Source organism: Heloderma suspectum, chromosome 3, assembly GCF_057233095.1.
Source record: "Heloderma suspectum isolate Gila_16-S chromosome 3, 16-S_ref, whole genome shotgun sequence".
Classification (NCBI taxonomy): Eukaryota; Metazoa; Chordata; class Lepidosauria; order Squamata; family Helodermatidae; genus Heloderma; species Heloderma suspectum.
In genome coordinates, this window is record NC_139460.1 from 71,684,660 (window position 1) to 71,700,530 (window position 15,871).

Consider the following 15,871-nt stretch of genomic DNA (forward strand, 5'->3'; position numbering starts at 1 on the left):
GGATCCCAGACAAAGACAGCTGCTTCATCGAAGAGGTGTGACACACTGAGCAGAGATGATCAAGGATCTCGTGATAATTGACTGGCCCTCGGGAAAGAGAGGTTACGAATCAGGATAAACTCCCTAGAGGATTTCCTGGGCACCATTTCGAGAAGGGAGATCCCTAGAATACTAACGGGGTGTGGAAAAAAGGGGGGGGGCTAAAACCCTTCTGCCAGTACTGCATTGTTAACCTCTCCTGAACCTGTCGACGCCTAGCGAGGAGAAATGTTGCTTACGAGGTAGGGATGGTTTATGTTGACCTAAAGAAAAAATGCTAGGGGGCCCTAGAACCTAGCATAAACAGTGTTCCAAGTTAAGACGCGTTCCCCCAGTTGGGTAGTGTCTTAAAGCCGGAGTATCGGCGCCAACCTTACTAGGCATTGGCCATCCAAAGCTTCCTACTGCCTCGGCTTTACCAAGGGGACCCTCCCCTCCCCGAGCATTGGACAAGAGGTGCAACAGTGCTGACTGCTACAAGGGAGCATTCACAATGAAAACTGCACGTGTCCTGGGAGCATGTGCCCTTGGGGCTTTACTCCCAGCACAGATAGCAGTGCTGAAGCAGTGGACCCGCCATAGGCCGAGGGCCAGTGCGGGAGACCACCCGGTGAATGTGGCCACTGCCAGATCTGTTGCCGACCCCAGCTGGGAAGGAGACAAATTGGGGTGAAAGGTCCTGGTCAAACAGGTCCTTATGCAGAGAAGGGCAATGGCGGCCCTCCTGCGAGAGGCCTAAACAAGCCATTTGCACACCTCCTCGGGCGAAAGACATTACGAGAAGGAGTAGCCCTGGTGACAATACAACTCACCAGATTAGCGTAAGGATCTGATATGCCCCTTACATGGATGTCCAAAACGGGCGGGGGCAGGCGAGGGATCCTACTTAATCCAGGAAAAAACCCTGTAAGATGATGCATTAAGCGGCTGGGGTTACTGGGGTGTGACTGACGGAGCTGCAGGCGGCCCGAGCGCCATATAGGGAGATGACATTGGGAGGGACAGCTGCCCCCAGGTAGGTAGGCTAAGGCAGCAACCCCACAGCCCTAAGGGTCACCCGTCTGAACAACTGGGGTGAGGTGCAGTCATCTCACCCATATCCAGGGCAGCCGTGTCTGGGTCCCCGGGAGCAAGGGAGGCGGTACCACTTGCATTGCTCCTGATGGAGATGCCTCATGAGGGCGGACCGCCTTCAGGTGTGCTGTGTCGCCTGGGCGAAACCCCAAGGAGGAGGATGTTGCTTGGATCACTGCTGACGGAGATGCCGCAGGAAGGTGGACTGCCTACAGTGGTGGGGTGCTGCCATGGTGAACCTGCGAAGGCGAGATGGAGGCCTCAGTGGCGTCCGGGTGCCCTGAACCCAGAGACGAGCTGTACCAATCGTGGGCACACTCTGATCCCCAGCTGGAAAAAAAAAACGAGGTTGTTGCTTATGCGCCCAGGGAAGATGAGGCAGCAGAAGGGAGGAGCTCCGCTGAAGGCGGTGAGCCTTCTGGAAGAGCCGATGAAGAGGAGGTGGATGCCTCAATAGCGTCCAGGCGATCTGAAATAGAAAGGAGCAACGAGCGTTGGGTCTGCTGTCATGTTCGCTTGTGCTGGACCACTGAGGCTTTTTTGTGCCTGGCCAGGGGAGGAGGAGGGATCCCCGAGGAACGCTCAGCAGCTTCCAAACGAGAAAAAATTGATGCCAGTACCGGGTCTGCGTCCACATCAGAGTCAGAATCGGGCCTTGGCAGCGGACTTTGGGGAGGGGGGGCGGGGCCCTCCCATTCCCTTTCTTACCACCCTGGCCCTTCTTAGGGGGCATGATGCAGGAGGTGAATTAAGCAAGCTATCTGTCAGGGTGGACACTGAGCCCATAGAATCCCAGAGTAGTTCTAATGCTGAGGAAGAGCAGTCGCTCCTGGGAGAGGAGCGCGCTCCTCTTTCCCAGGACCAACAGCTGACGGAGTTTCCTCCCCCCCACATTCCTAGTTTTAGTTAGCAGTCAAGGGAGTGACCGAGCACAGATAGCAGACTTAGTGAAGGCGCGCACTCAACGGCTGCGCCCCGAGGATCTAAGGGAAAAGGGGGGGGGATTCTCCCTAGTCCTTATATTCAGGGGTCTGCCAGTAATTGCTTTTCAAACGGGGACCAACTGTTCCAACTTAGGACATAGCGATGCTGCTGCTCAGATCTAGTTGATTCCTGTAGAGTTGTTAAGTTGCAAAGGAAGAATAAATCTTTGAAAAGAATCCCTTTGTCTATGTCTCGACTTGGCTACTGGATTAGACTGAGAGAGGCCTCCAAGGAGCTCTTGACACCATCAAAGAGTTAATAAAACCACTGGGCACCCCAGACAATAGGCAGCCACCCCACAGTCTTAGGATCTGCGGGTATGAGTTCCAGTCCGAGACAGAGAGGCCTGGGGATGAAGATGGGAGCGCTGCACTACCGTTTAGATAGAAAATCAGATTTTCAAGAGGCGCAGCCAGGGGCCAAAGGTGATGGAGCTGCATTTGAGCGTGGGCGCCCACAGCCGAGGGCACCCTGTCACGGGAGGCACCAAACAGGCAGTCGCTGCTGTTACGCAATTTTATTAATTAAATATTTAATAATCGTAATTTAATGAATTTTTATTATTATTAATATTAATATTATTATTTATTTAATTAAAGCTTTCTTTTCATACAAACATAGGAAGCTGCCTTATACTGAGTCAGACCCTGGGTCCATCTAGCACAGAATTGTTGACACTGACTGGCAGCAGCAGATCTCCAAAGTTTCAGGCAGGATTCTTTTGTAGCCCTACCTGGAGACGCTGGGAATTAAACCTGGGGCCTTCCGCATGCCAAGCATGTGCTCTACCACTGAGCCGCAGCTCTTCCTAGTTTTTTTTTTATTATTTATTTATTTATTGGGTGGGAGGGGGAGACGTCCCAAGCCCATGGGAGGCGACCAATCGGGCTGTGATATACACGCCCCGACTCGGCTCAGCAGCCAGGCGCCCCTCCAACAGGCAGGCTCAGCTGACCAGTGGGGGGGGCAGTCAGACCGTCGCTTGGAGCGCTGCCGCTGGCAAACACCGGCGCCGTGCTCACCCGCCCACCGACACCCCCCGCTGGGAGCAACACCTCAGGGAGGCCGGCAAGGCGATGAGGAAGAGGCCGGCAAGGCCGGTGGCTGGGTAGACAGGCCGGCAGGCAGGCCGTGAGCTGGCCCGGCGGCCGGCAGGCCCGTCAGGCAAGCGGGCGGGCGTGCGGGCAGGGTGAGCGAGTGAGCAAGCGGGCAGGCAGGCTGGTGGGTTGAGCAAGCGGGCGGGCGGGCGGGCAGGCGATCAAGTGGGCGGGAGGGTTGAGCGAGCGCGCGGGCGAGCGGGCAGGAGAGCAAGTACACGAGGAGACCGAGTGGACGGGCGGGCGAGAGGAAAGGAGCCAGCGAAGGAGGGAGGGAGGCAAACAATATCACCAAGCGAAGATTTTGGCGCGCAGAAGCACGCTGGGTCCAGGCGGCTGGAACGAGGACGAAGCCGTTCTCCAGCAGGCCAAAGTCCCTCGTCGTGACCGAGAAGAAAAGAGGGGGCGGGCGCACTGCAGCCTCAAGAACCGGGGCCCTCAGCATGCATGAGGACACCGGTCTCCAGCAGGCCGGTGTCCTTCGTCGTTTGTGGCGGAGCTGTAGTTCTCTCTAGCTGCGTTGAGCCAGACTGCTGAGTTTGAAGGGGGCTGAGTTTAAGGCAACTCAGCCTGCCCCTCCTTGCATGGTGGTGCCACTGGGGTGCACCAATCAAAGTCCCCTGCGTCATGTCACCCCACCCGCCCGCAATGGCCCCCCCCTTTTAGCCAGACAAGCTGGCGCCGGGTGAGGGCATTTCTCGTTCCATGAATTGCTGGAGTCTACCTTGCAAGATCTTGAGCATTACCTTACTGGCATGTGAAATAAGTGCCACTGTTCGATAGTTTGAACATACTTTGGTGCTTCCCTTTTTTGGTATGGGGATATAAGTTGATTTTTTCCAATCTGGTGGCCATTCTTGTGTTTTCCAAATTTGCTGGCATATGGCATGCATCCCCTTGACAGCATCATCTTGCAAGATTTTAAACAGTTCAGCTGGGATACCATCATCTCCTGCTGCCTTGTTATTAGCAATGCTTCTTAAGGCCCATTCAACCTCACTCTTCAGGATGTCTGGCTCTAGCTCACTGACCACACCGTCAAATCTATCCCCGATATTATTATCCTTCCTATTCAGATCTTCCGTATATTTTTGCCACCTTTTCTTGATCTCTTCTGCTTCTGTTAGGGGCTTGCCATCTTTGTTTTTGATCATACCCATTTTTGTCTGGAATTTACCTCCGATGTTCCTAATTTTCTGGAAGAGGTCTCTTGTCCTTCCTTTTCTATTATCTTCTTCCACTTCCGTGCATTGCTTGTTTAAAAATAATTCTTTATCTCTTCTGGCTAACCTCTGGAATTTTGCATTTAATTGGGCATATCTCCCCCTATCGCTGTTGCCTTTTGCTTTCCTTCTTTCTTGGGCTGCTTCCAGAGTCTCAGGAGACAGCCATCTTGCCTTCTTGGTTTTCTTTATCTTAGGTAAAATCAAGAACCAAATCACTTTGGCAATACAGCCTCAAAAGGAGAAAAGGAACGGTGAAACAATTTGGTTGGGGGAGGGAAGAGAGTTTACAGTTATTGTAGGGAGGCTTCTTACCTTTCCCCCCTTTTCCTTTCCTTCTCTAAAATACTTCTTAAAGCTACTGGTGGCTTCAGCAACACATTAGCAGTGGCAGGGCAGCTACTGACCTTCTTCCTTCCCAGAGTACCTCCGGAAAGGAAGAATGGTGGTGGCAAGAAATGGAAATGTAAGAAGATCCTCACCCCAGTGCAATTGTAAACATTCTTTCCCTGCATAAATAATCCTGGGGGTCTAATAGTGACTCCTGAAAAGGCCAGTCCCAATTTGCTACCTAAAAATGAGATAGCAAATCGAGGGTGAATGTTTTGTTTCACTCCTAGTTATGGCCACTGGTATTGAACATCCCTGAAATGCAGAAATGATGAGGTACACACTGCAGCTATAAAAAGACTACTTGTGTAGGGGTGTACGAATCCCACTTACCAGTCCGCTCTGGGGTCTGCTTGGGGGGGAGGCAATCCGTCCCTCCCCCCAGAATCCTCCCCGGCTGGTTCCTCTCCACCAGTCACAAAAAGAGCAGGGACGCAAATGGCGTCCTCTACACCATTTGCGTCCTCGCTCTTTGCCGTGATAGGCTATGTAAATATTTACGTAGCCAATCATGGCAAAGGGCAGGGACGCAAATGGCATCCACTACATCAGATGCCATTTGCAGCTGCGAAACGAAGAGGACAGACCTGGACCGGCCGGTGCCAGGTAGGGTCTGTCACGACCTTAGTTCGTGGGGTGGCGGGTGGGAGCAGTCCGTTCCACCGCGGACTCGGGGGGGGGGGCGGATTCTAAAGAATCTGGCCTCATTGGAGTCTGTGGCGGATTTCTCCACCATCCCTATACTTGTGTAGTGTTTGTCTTTAAATGTATGCTGCAAATCTGAGGACTGGCCAAACCTCCTAAACTGGGATGCACAGACTCTTCCACCAGCCGGTTGAACTGTTTCAACAATGGCTGCTTGTGCAACATTATATTCTTCGGATGTTGCACTATTGCTTCCCTTTGCTCCTGCTGCAGCATTACAATGTCAAAGTGAATATGGTATCACTGGCCCCATTACATGATGCTCTAATTGTGTTTTAGCTTCATCAAATCTGCATGCCAGCCCAACTCAGTGTCCAGTTTAATAATTATGCTTAAATGTTCAGGAGGGCAGAATGGGAACAGGGGTGCAGTTCTAGGCAATTGCATCTAAGATTATAGAATCACAGAGATGGAAGGGGTCTTTTAGACCTAGTCCAACCCCCTGCCCACCACACCTCTGGGCAATTGGTTCTGTTGTTGAACTGGTCCTTCAAGACATTTCTCCTAATATTCAACTGAAATATACGCTCTTGTAACAAGATCTAGTCCTGCCATCTGGGGCAGCAGAGAACAAGTTCTTGCCCTCTTCTATGTAACAGCTATTCAGATATTTGAAGAGTGTTAGCATGTCCCCTTCTCTTCTCTATGCTAAACTTAACCTATTCCTACCAACTTGTTTCAACTTGTTTTCTATATCACTGAATATCTTTATTGTGCTTCTCTGAACCCATTCCAATTTCTCTATATCTTTCTTAAAGTGTGGCAGTCAGGACTGGATGCATGTAGAGATCTAGATCATGAATATTTTTTTCAACCAAAAGCTCCCAGGAAGTCTTTATAATATGCAAATGATATTGGTTCCTCACTAGGAAGTCTCACTGGGAAGCTTCAGCATGTGATCTGAATTTCAGTCCAAATAGGATCTGAAAACATGGTGAATCACTTCTGCAAAGGAAGGAAAAAAATTAGCATAAAGCAATGACTGACCTTATACAGCTTCCCAGCTACCAATTTTCCATTTGAGCTGTTCAATTCTGTGGATGGTGAAGGCTTCTCACTCAAGAAAATTGTCTGTATAAAATATTTTTGGTGCAGATAATGAATTCAATTTCCCCTATATTTGTTGGGAGACAAATTCTGCAAAACATGGCCCCTCCAAGAAATTCCTGACTTGTGTTGCTGATAATTTCCTCCTACAGAAATTAGAGGAAGGAACTAGAGGATCAGCTATCCTTGACTTGATCCTAACCAACAGAAGTCACTTAGTGGATAAAGCAGCAGTTACGGGACCTCTGGGGGAAAGTGACCATGTTATACTTGAGTTCTTGGTTATAAAGGAAGCAAAAGCCGAGTGTAGCCAAATGCGTAGCCTGGATTTTAGGAAAGCTGATTTTAATAAACTCAGAACAATGAAAAGTAAGGTCCCATGGCAAGAAACTCTAATAAGAAAAGGAGTCCAAGATGGGTGGGAGTTTTTTCAAAAGGAAATTCTCAAGGCACAATTACAAACAATTCCAACAAGAAGAAAAGGTGGAAGACAACAGAAGAAGCCAATGTGGCTTCACAAAAAGCTTAGAGATGACCTGAAAACAAAAAAGCACACATATAGGAAGTGGAAGGAAGGACAAGCTACAAAGGAAGAGTACAGGCAGGTAGCACAGAATTGCAGGGATGGCATCAGGAAAGCTAAAGCTGAGAACGAGCTGAGGTTAGCGAAGGATGCTAAAAGCATCAAAAAGGCTTTCTTCATAAACATGCATAGTAAAAGACAGAGGAAAGAAATGGTGGTTCAACTACTAAATAAGGATGGCAAAATGATAACAGATGACAAAGAAAGGCAGCGCTCAATTCCTACTTTGGCTCAGTCTTCTCCCATAAGAGGGTCTATGACCCCCCGGGCAAAGGCGAAGTACAGGCTGAAGGGGCAGGATTGCAGCTTGAGATAGATAGTCATATGATCAAGGAACATCTAATTACTTTGAGTGAGTTCAAATCTTCAGGGACATATGAACTGCATCCTAGAGAAATAAAGGAACTGGCAGAAGAACTCTCAGAACAGCTGTCTATTCTCTTTGGGAAATCATGGAGGACGGGTGAAGTGCTGGATGATTGGAGGAGGGCTAATGTTGTCTTTATCTTCCAAAAGGGTAAAAAGGAGGAACCTGGAAACTACAGACCAGTCAGTCTGACATCAATCCTTGAGAAAATTCTGGAGCAGATTATAAAACAATCTGTAAGCATCTTGAAGACAATGCAATGATTACTTGAAGCCAACATGGATTTGTCAAGAACAAATCCTGCCAGACGAATCTGATCTCATTTTTTGATCAGGTCACCTCCCTTGTGGACTGTGAGAATGTTGTGGACATCATATACCTCGACTTCAGCAAAGCTTTCGACAAAGTGCCCCATGATATCCTGATGAGCAAACTAGCTCAAAGTGGGCTAGATGAAACAACGATCCGGTGGATCCACAGTTGGCTACAGAATCGGACTCAAAGAGTGCTTATCGATGGGATCTTCTCAAACTGGGGAGAGGTAATGAGCGGGGTACTGCAGGGCTCAGTCCTGTGCCCAGTGCTCTTCAACATTTTTATTAATGATTTGGAGGAGGAGGTATAGGGAATGCTGATCAAATTTGCAGATGACACAAAATTGGACAGGATAGCTAATACCTTGGAAGACAGAAACAAAATTCAAAGTGATCTTAAAATAGGCTGGAGTGCTGGGCAGAAAACAGCAGAATGCCATTTAATAGGGATAAATGCCAAGTTCTGCACCCAGGAAAAAGAAACCAAATGCACAGTTACGAGATGGGGGATACTTGGCTCAACAACACTACAAGTGAGAAGGAGCTTGGAATTGTTGTCGATCACAAGCTGAATATGAGCCAACAATGTGATGTGGCTGCAAAAAAGGCAAATGATTTTTTGGCTGCATTAATAGAAGCATAGCTTCCAAATCCTGGAAAGTACTAGTTCCCCTCTACTCAGCACTGGTAGGCCACATCTTGAGTACTGTGTCCAGTTCTGGGTGCCACACTTTAAGAAGGATGCAGACAAGCTGGAGAGGTTCAGAGGAGGGCAACGAAGATGATCAGGGGACTGGAAACAAAGCCCTATGCAGAGAGACTGAAAGAACTGGGCATATTTAGCCTTGAGAAGAGAAGACTGAGGGGAGATATGATAGCGCTCTTCAAGTACTTGAAAGGCTGTCACAGAAAGGAAGGCCAGGATCCCTTCTCGATCATCCCGGAGTGCAGGACATGGAATAATGGGCTCAAGTTACAAGAAGCCAGATTCTGGCTGAACATCAAGAAAAACTTCCTTACTGTTAGAGCAATATGACAGTGGAACCAATTACCTAGGAAGGTAGTGGGCTCTCCCACACTGGAGGGCATTCAAGATGAAGCTGGCCAGCCATCTGTCAGGGATGCTTTGACTTAGATTCCTCCATTGAGCAGGGGGTTGGACTTGATGGTCTTATAGGCCCCTTTCAACCCTACTATTCTATGATTTTACGCAGACCTATGAACTTCTGCTATTGTGATCTTAATCTCAATATAACGTTCACAGATAAGCAGGCAATTGTATGTGAGGTAGGGGTGTACAGATCTCCTAACTTTCTGGTCTGGGGGGGGGTCCGGGGGGAGAGAGGTAATCTATCCCTCCCACCCAGAATCCATCTGGGCTGGCTCCACTCCGTGGGGATCCTGCGGAGCCGGCCTCTGGGTCCACATTGCTGGCAATACAGCCAGCTGCCATTGCCGTGCCATATCGCTTCGCCGGGCTCACTAACTCCGGACACAAATGGCGTCCACTACACCATTTGCGGCTATAAAGCTGTTAGGTTAATCTAAATGCAGCCATTTATGGCAAAGCTATTTGGCATGGCATGGCAGTGGCGGCTGGCCGTATCGCCAGCGATGCGTACCCAGCAGCCAACTCAGCAGGATCAACACACGGAGGGAGCTGACCCGGGCGGATTCCAGGGGAGGCGGAGGTGAGTGCTCTGTTCCGCCACGGGCCCCAAAAGGGCCAGATTCTTGGGATCCAGCCTCATTGGGGTCTGAGGCGGAATTCTCCACCATCCCTAATGTGAGGTCTGTGTGAAAAATCTGTTTTCCAGTGTGGCTCTCAGCCCTTTCAGTCAAATGTACTAAACCTTAACTGATGAAGATAATATATCTGTGACTGCACAGTATTTCACTGTTGCTATGTGAGCTAACAGTTGGACATTTATTTTCTGAGACCAGCATTTAACTATAGATTGTGAGAAGCAAGCAAATTTTATGTTATTCCAAGGACTATGAAGAAACAAACAAATTTACTGATGTGAAATTAACAATAATACATTTAGGGCGTAATCCTATCAGGATAGGATCAGGTGCCAAAACTCAGAGGCAGCCACCTATCCAAAGCAGGGCAGGCTGCCCTGCATTCGTGGTTAGACAGCTGATTTTGGCTGTCTAGCCATGGGAAGTTGGGAGTGTGAGGGGTGGATGCCGGACAATGCATAGGAAGCTTCAGAATGGCACTTCCGCCCTCCCTGCCCTCACACCAGGGATCAACAACTGGCCCTGCTTCCCTCTGAAGCACTTTAAAAAGCTATACTCTACTGCTACTCTAACTAACAAGATCAGAGAATATTTCACTTTGTTTTTGTCGATTATGGAATTATTAGTTATTTGTTTTGATATTGATATTTTATCATGTACCTACTATGAAAATGTTTTGAGTTTTCTTTAATATGTATATGTATTGCTTTTCATTATGCTTTGTTGTGAACTGCTTTGAGTATACTATATGGAAAAGCAGTATACAAATAAAATGATTCGTTGATTGATTGCCTCTACTGGCTCCCCCCTCTTATCTGCCTGACTTTTTCCATTTATAGAGAGCTTGGAGGAGATTCAAAACAAATAGCTAAATTAGTGGCGGTGGGGGAAAATCCTTTCAAGCCTCCAAAGTGGCTTCAAAGCCTTGGAGACAGCCTGCCTCAGCTCAGACCATCTTGGATTCTGAGGCAGCCTGAATATTTCCAAAGTGGGCAAATTCATCTCTGACGTGACGTGTGCTTCACCAGAGGCAATTCCACATCCCTACCAATTGGTCCTTCTATTCCTGATAAACAATACAAACAATGAGTTGCGCACTATGTTGTATTGCATTGTTTAGGAAGAGGGGTAATGCTGTATAGAGAAATACCCACTGTGAGAGTTCCAGCAGGTACTTACATTTCCCACCAAAAAATCATTTGAGGTAATCCATGGAGGCTCAGTATCTATTTGAGAAGAGATGTGCCCTTTCTCGTTCGCTCTCCCCATCCCACCTGCAATCACAGTAAAGAATTTCTTCGTGGTCAAAGAGCTTTGTCCACAATGGCTGCATTCCACAATCAAGCATATTATAATTATTTTTTTTTTATAACATTGTTGAATTGTTTTAACATGAAAAGAAAACCATGCAGTTATAATTAGAATATAGAAAGAAACACATGGCATCAGCATCATTGTTTGCTATGGATGGGACGTTCCTGTTCTATTCATGTGGGGACTACAAAATAAAAGACAAAGGTTGGTACATTTTCATGGACAAAGGTTACAATGGAAATGCGACAATAAATATGCACATATACGCAATACTTTGTCGATACTTTATATTTATTTTATTTTTGTTCTTTTAAAGTATTTGTAGCCCCTCTTTCTAAAGCTCAAAGCACTTAACAGTTTAAAATGGGGACAATACATTAAAAACAATTAAACCACCCCGAGAGCTTCAGGTATTGGCAGTTATAAAAATATAATTAAATAAATATTTGTAAAAAAAACCCATCAGTTAAAAAGAACAAGATCTTAAGCATAATCCACCACAGCAAAAGCACCTTTGCAACCAAAAGCCTTTCAAAGTAGTTACGTTTTGAATGCCCTCCCAAACCCCAAGAGTGATGGAGGCTATTCCACAGGTTTGAAGTGATTGTAGCAAAGGGTTTGCTTCTTGGTCTCACACCTGATTATCTCATTGCACATGGTGATGACAATCCAGATCAGGGTTTGACCTAAGGTCTCCAGCTAGGGGTTCATGAATACGTTTCTGGTGAATTTCCTATATACGGAAGTTCTAAGGTTATGTCAGCCTGTGTTTGCATGTGGGAAATAGCATGTGAACAGGAAGTATATGAGTACCTGCCTACATACAATTGCTGTGGTGCTGTAATCATAAGAACATAAGATAAGAAAAGCCTTTCTGAATCACATCAGAGATCTATCTAGCCCAGCATTTTGTACCTACCGTGGCCAACCAAATGCCTATAGGAAGCCCATATGCAGGACATGAGGGCAATAGCACCTCCTCATCAGTAGTGTGGTGGCAAATTCAGAAGTGCAGGGTCCCTTCATGACAGTTACAGCCACGCCTCCTCACAGCCACACCCCCTTCTAAGATTATATAACCTTGTAAGATATACAGCCTTCAACTGGGATTTAAAAACAGTGCAGCTGAGAGTAAGGCAGTGGTATTTCAATTGGATGTCTGAAAAAAAATTCAGGGGTGTGAAAACCTTTTTCACCCACTCACTCACACACAAAACATTTTAGGTTTTCAAAATATGATACTCTATGGAAGCTTTGCCCTCTCAACTCAGCCCTCATGGATAGATCCCTTCTCATTTAAACATCCCTGTCAGGATTCCCTTAGCCTCCACTTCACTTCAGTGCTCAAACATACACAGACAAGTGGCTTCAGTCTACAGCTTTTAATCCATTACTTCACAGGGTCATACAGATGCAAATTGTCAGAGACACTCTGTCTACAAAGGAATCCAAATGCTTTCAGGGGATTCAAATGGAATTTACGAGAATTGTCCGCCGTTTGAAAAGGGAGGCAGTCTGGCTAGCCTAACTTAAGGGTGGGAGGTCCCTCTCTTGTCGTGAGGCCTCTAAGCACAGCTTTTCATGCCATGCCAATTGGGTAGACTGTCTAAGTTCCACCCCTGCCTTCTCTCTCTTTGCACTGCGCCTGCATCTGGCATCTATTAGGTCATCCTCCCCAAACCCCACCTCCTCCTGTTTGCTGCCTCTCACGGGTGTGTGTGTGTGGAGGGACCCTCATGCTCAGCCATCTGGATGTTTGTAACCTGAGGAGCAGGCCTGCTCATATCTGGACTAGCCTGGGAAAACACCTCCCCCATGTCTGATGGTTCTCTTTCAGAATCTGAACTGCTATCCCACTCCCTGCGCTCAGAAACACCCTGACAATCTCCCTTGAACACTCCTTTAGCAGCACAACATTACCCATTAGCCTTCCCTAAGCTCCTTCATTATATTTCCCCCCTGCCCTCCAACAGAAACGTCCACACACCCAGCTGGATTGAACTACATACACGCGTGCACACACACACACACACACACACACAGTGGTGTAGTGGTAAATTTGGAAATGGAGGAGCTCATTGTGACAGTCTCCAAGGGCAGTCCAAAAATTTCAGGCAACTGTGTTGATCCATATCAACAAACCAGTTCTAGGAGTTTTCATCTCCACCAGGAGCACATCTTTGGTAAAGCAAATAGGTCTTAATTGCCCGTTCCAAACCAATACTTTGCATTCCAACATGGAAAATATATTGTTGCTTGGAAAAATTCCCCCCACAGCTACAGTGAGGATCACAGCTAAGCTCAGAGGGAACAGGGAATTCTGAGGAGGGTGGCAGATGACATTATAGCCCCTGCAAATGAAAAAGTGCTGGGGCTGCGTCCCTGTGAGCCCTGCCTCCACTGCGCCACTGCTTCTCATGTTCCCCAGCAACAGGTATGCAGATGCATATTGTGTCTGATACTGGAGAGAATATATCTAGCCATTATGACTAGTAGCCATTGATAGTCTTCCCCTCAATGAATTTGTTTAATCTACTTCTAAGCCATCCATCTTGGTAGCCATTCTACATCTTGTGGCTGTAATTGCCATAATTTAAATTCTTGGTCTGTAAAGAAGTAATTCCTTTTGCCTCACCTGAATCTCCTTCCATTCGGCTTCATTGGATAAGCCGACTGGATTCTAGTATTGTAAAGGAGATGGAGAAAAATCTCTATCCAATTTATGCACACCATGCATAATGTTAAAAGCATTTATTATGCCCCACTTACTTACCTTTTTTGTAACCGTTTCATGCTAAAACTATTACAACAATGTAACAAATATTGTAAGCTTTCCTCTTGGAGGGTTGCTCCAGACCCTTGATCATGTTGGTTATCCTTTTCTGCAGCTTTTCCAGCTCTACAGTATCCTTTTTGAGGTGCGGTGACCAGAACTGTACACCAGGTTGTATTGGCCCCAGGCCTGTAACCAAGTCACCTGTAGTTTTAGAGGGGCCTAGAGGTCCATAATGCTTTGCTTAGGTTCATTATTGGTGCAATTTCCTTGCTAGTGGGCCTCTGAGCATGTGAGATGAGTAAAAGGTCAATAGCACGGCCTCAGCACATTCCATGCTAACGAAGGCTAGTATCTTATCAGGGCCTCTAGGATGTGCCTGAGAAGTGAGGCTATGTTTATGCTGAGTTACAGGTAGGGATGTACAAACATCACTTACCTTATGGGGATTATGCTGATGGTGGGGGGGAGGCATTCCGTCCCTCCCCCCGGAATCCTCGCCGGGGGGGAGGTGCTCCGTTTCTCCCCCCCCGGAATCCTGGCCGGCTGGCTGTGCTCTGCAGCGATTTTGCGGAGCCGCTGGCCGGCTCTGCCAGCAGCCGGACATCCGGCCGCTGGCTAGCAGGGACGCAAATGGCGGCGACCATAGCTGCCGCCATTTGCGTCCCTGCAGTCAGCCATGATAGGCTACGTAAATGTTTACGTAGCCTATCACGGCTGATTTAAAACAAAAACAAAAAAGCGCACATACGCAAATGGCGGCGGCCGCCATTTGCGTTCCTTATTTTGGCACGTCTTAGTCTACGTAAACATTTATGTAGACTAAGACGGCGAAAATAAGGGGAATGCAAATAGCGTAGCGTCTACCGCCGCCATTTGCGTACGCGCATTTTTTTGTTTGTTTTTTTAAGTCAGCCGTGATAGGCTACGTAAATGTTTACGTAAACGTAAACATTTACGTAGCCTATCACGGTGTTTTTTTAAAATCTAGCTGTGATAGGCTACATAAATGTTTACATAGCCCATCACGTTTTTTTGTTTTTTTAGTTTTTTGGTTTTTTTAACCTGGAAATGGCGGCAGCAGCAGGAAGATCCACCCAAGGTAAGTCCCGTCCCGGGGGGTGGCGGGCCATTCCGCCACCGATTTCGGGGGGCCGAATGCACTGGCATTCGGCCTCCCCGAGATCCGTGGCGGAACTTTAGTACACCCCTAGTTACAGGTGGCTGTGCTGGAAAAGTTCTGATTGTTTTCCCTCTGAACAAGCGCTGTTAGTCTATGCTGAGAAAGTTGCAGATGAACGTCAATGCTTGCTGCTGTCATGCTGCCTCACTGCTGACATGCGTGGTATAAAACCCATTTTACCTCATGGCTCTAGGTTCAGAGAAGCTGCCTGATCCAACCATTGGGTACGCCTGTGTGCTGTAAGTAGGGATGTTGGAGAAATCCTCCACGGACCCCAGTGAGGCTGGATTCTATTGAATCTGACCCCCTGAAGTCCATGGCAAATTGGATCGCCTACCTTGTCTTCCAGCGCGAAGTCCTCGCCGGCAGATCCTCCCTGCCGCTGGCTCTGAAGACCCAGCGATATGGCCACCATGGCTGTATCGCCGGACTGGGGGCACAAACGGCGTCCGCTATGCCATTTGCGTCCCTGCTCTTTAACATGATAGGCTACATAAAGATTTACGTAGCCTATCACAGTAAAGTGCAGGGACACAAATGGTGTCCACTACGCTGGACGCCATTTGTGGATGCAGACCGGCTGTGTTCGGAAATCCGGTAGTGGTCGGCCCCAGCCAGCGGCTCCACGGACGTGCCGCGGAGCAGAGCCGGCCGGGGAGGACCGGATTGCCCCCCTGCAGACCCCCCAGCATACCCAGGTAAGTGGGGTTCGCACACCCCTAGCTGTAAGTACTCAATAAAGGCTCCTTGTAAGCAAATCTGGATCTGGCTTATCATTATCTCGGCACCTCCAAATCTTAGCAGCCCACAGCCAGGGCATACACAGGTGTAGAAAATGTATGGGCCCACCATATGTTGGTTTCCAACTCCCATCAGCCCCAGAAGGCATGGCCAGTGGTTAGAGATGCTGGGAGTTGCAATTCAAAAACATCTGGAGGGCACCGGGTTCCCTTGCTGTACACAGTATTCCAAGTGTGGTCACAGATTTGTAAAAGGGCATTATGATATTGGCAGTTTTATTTCCAATTTATT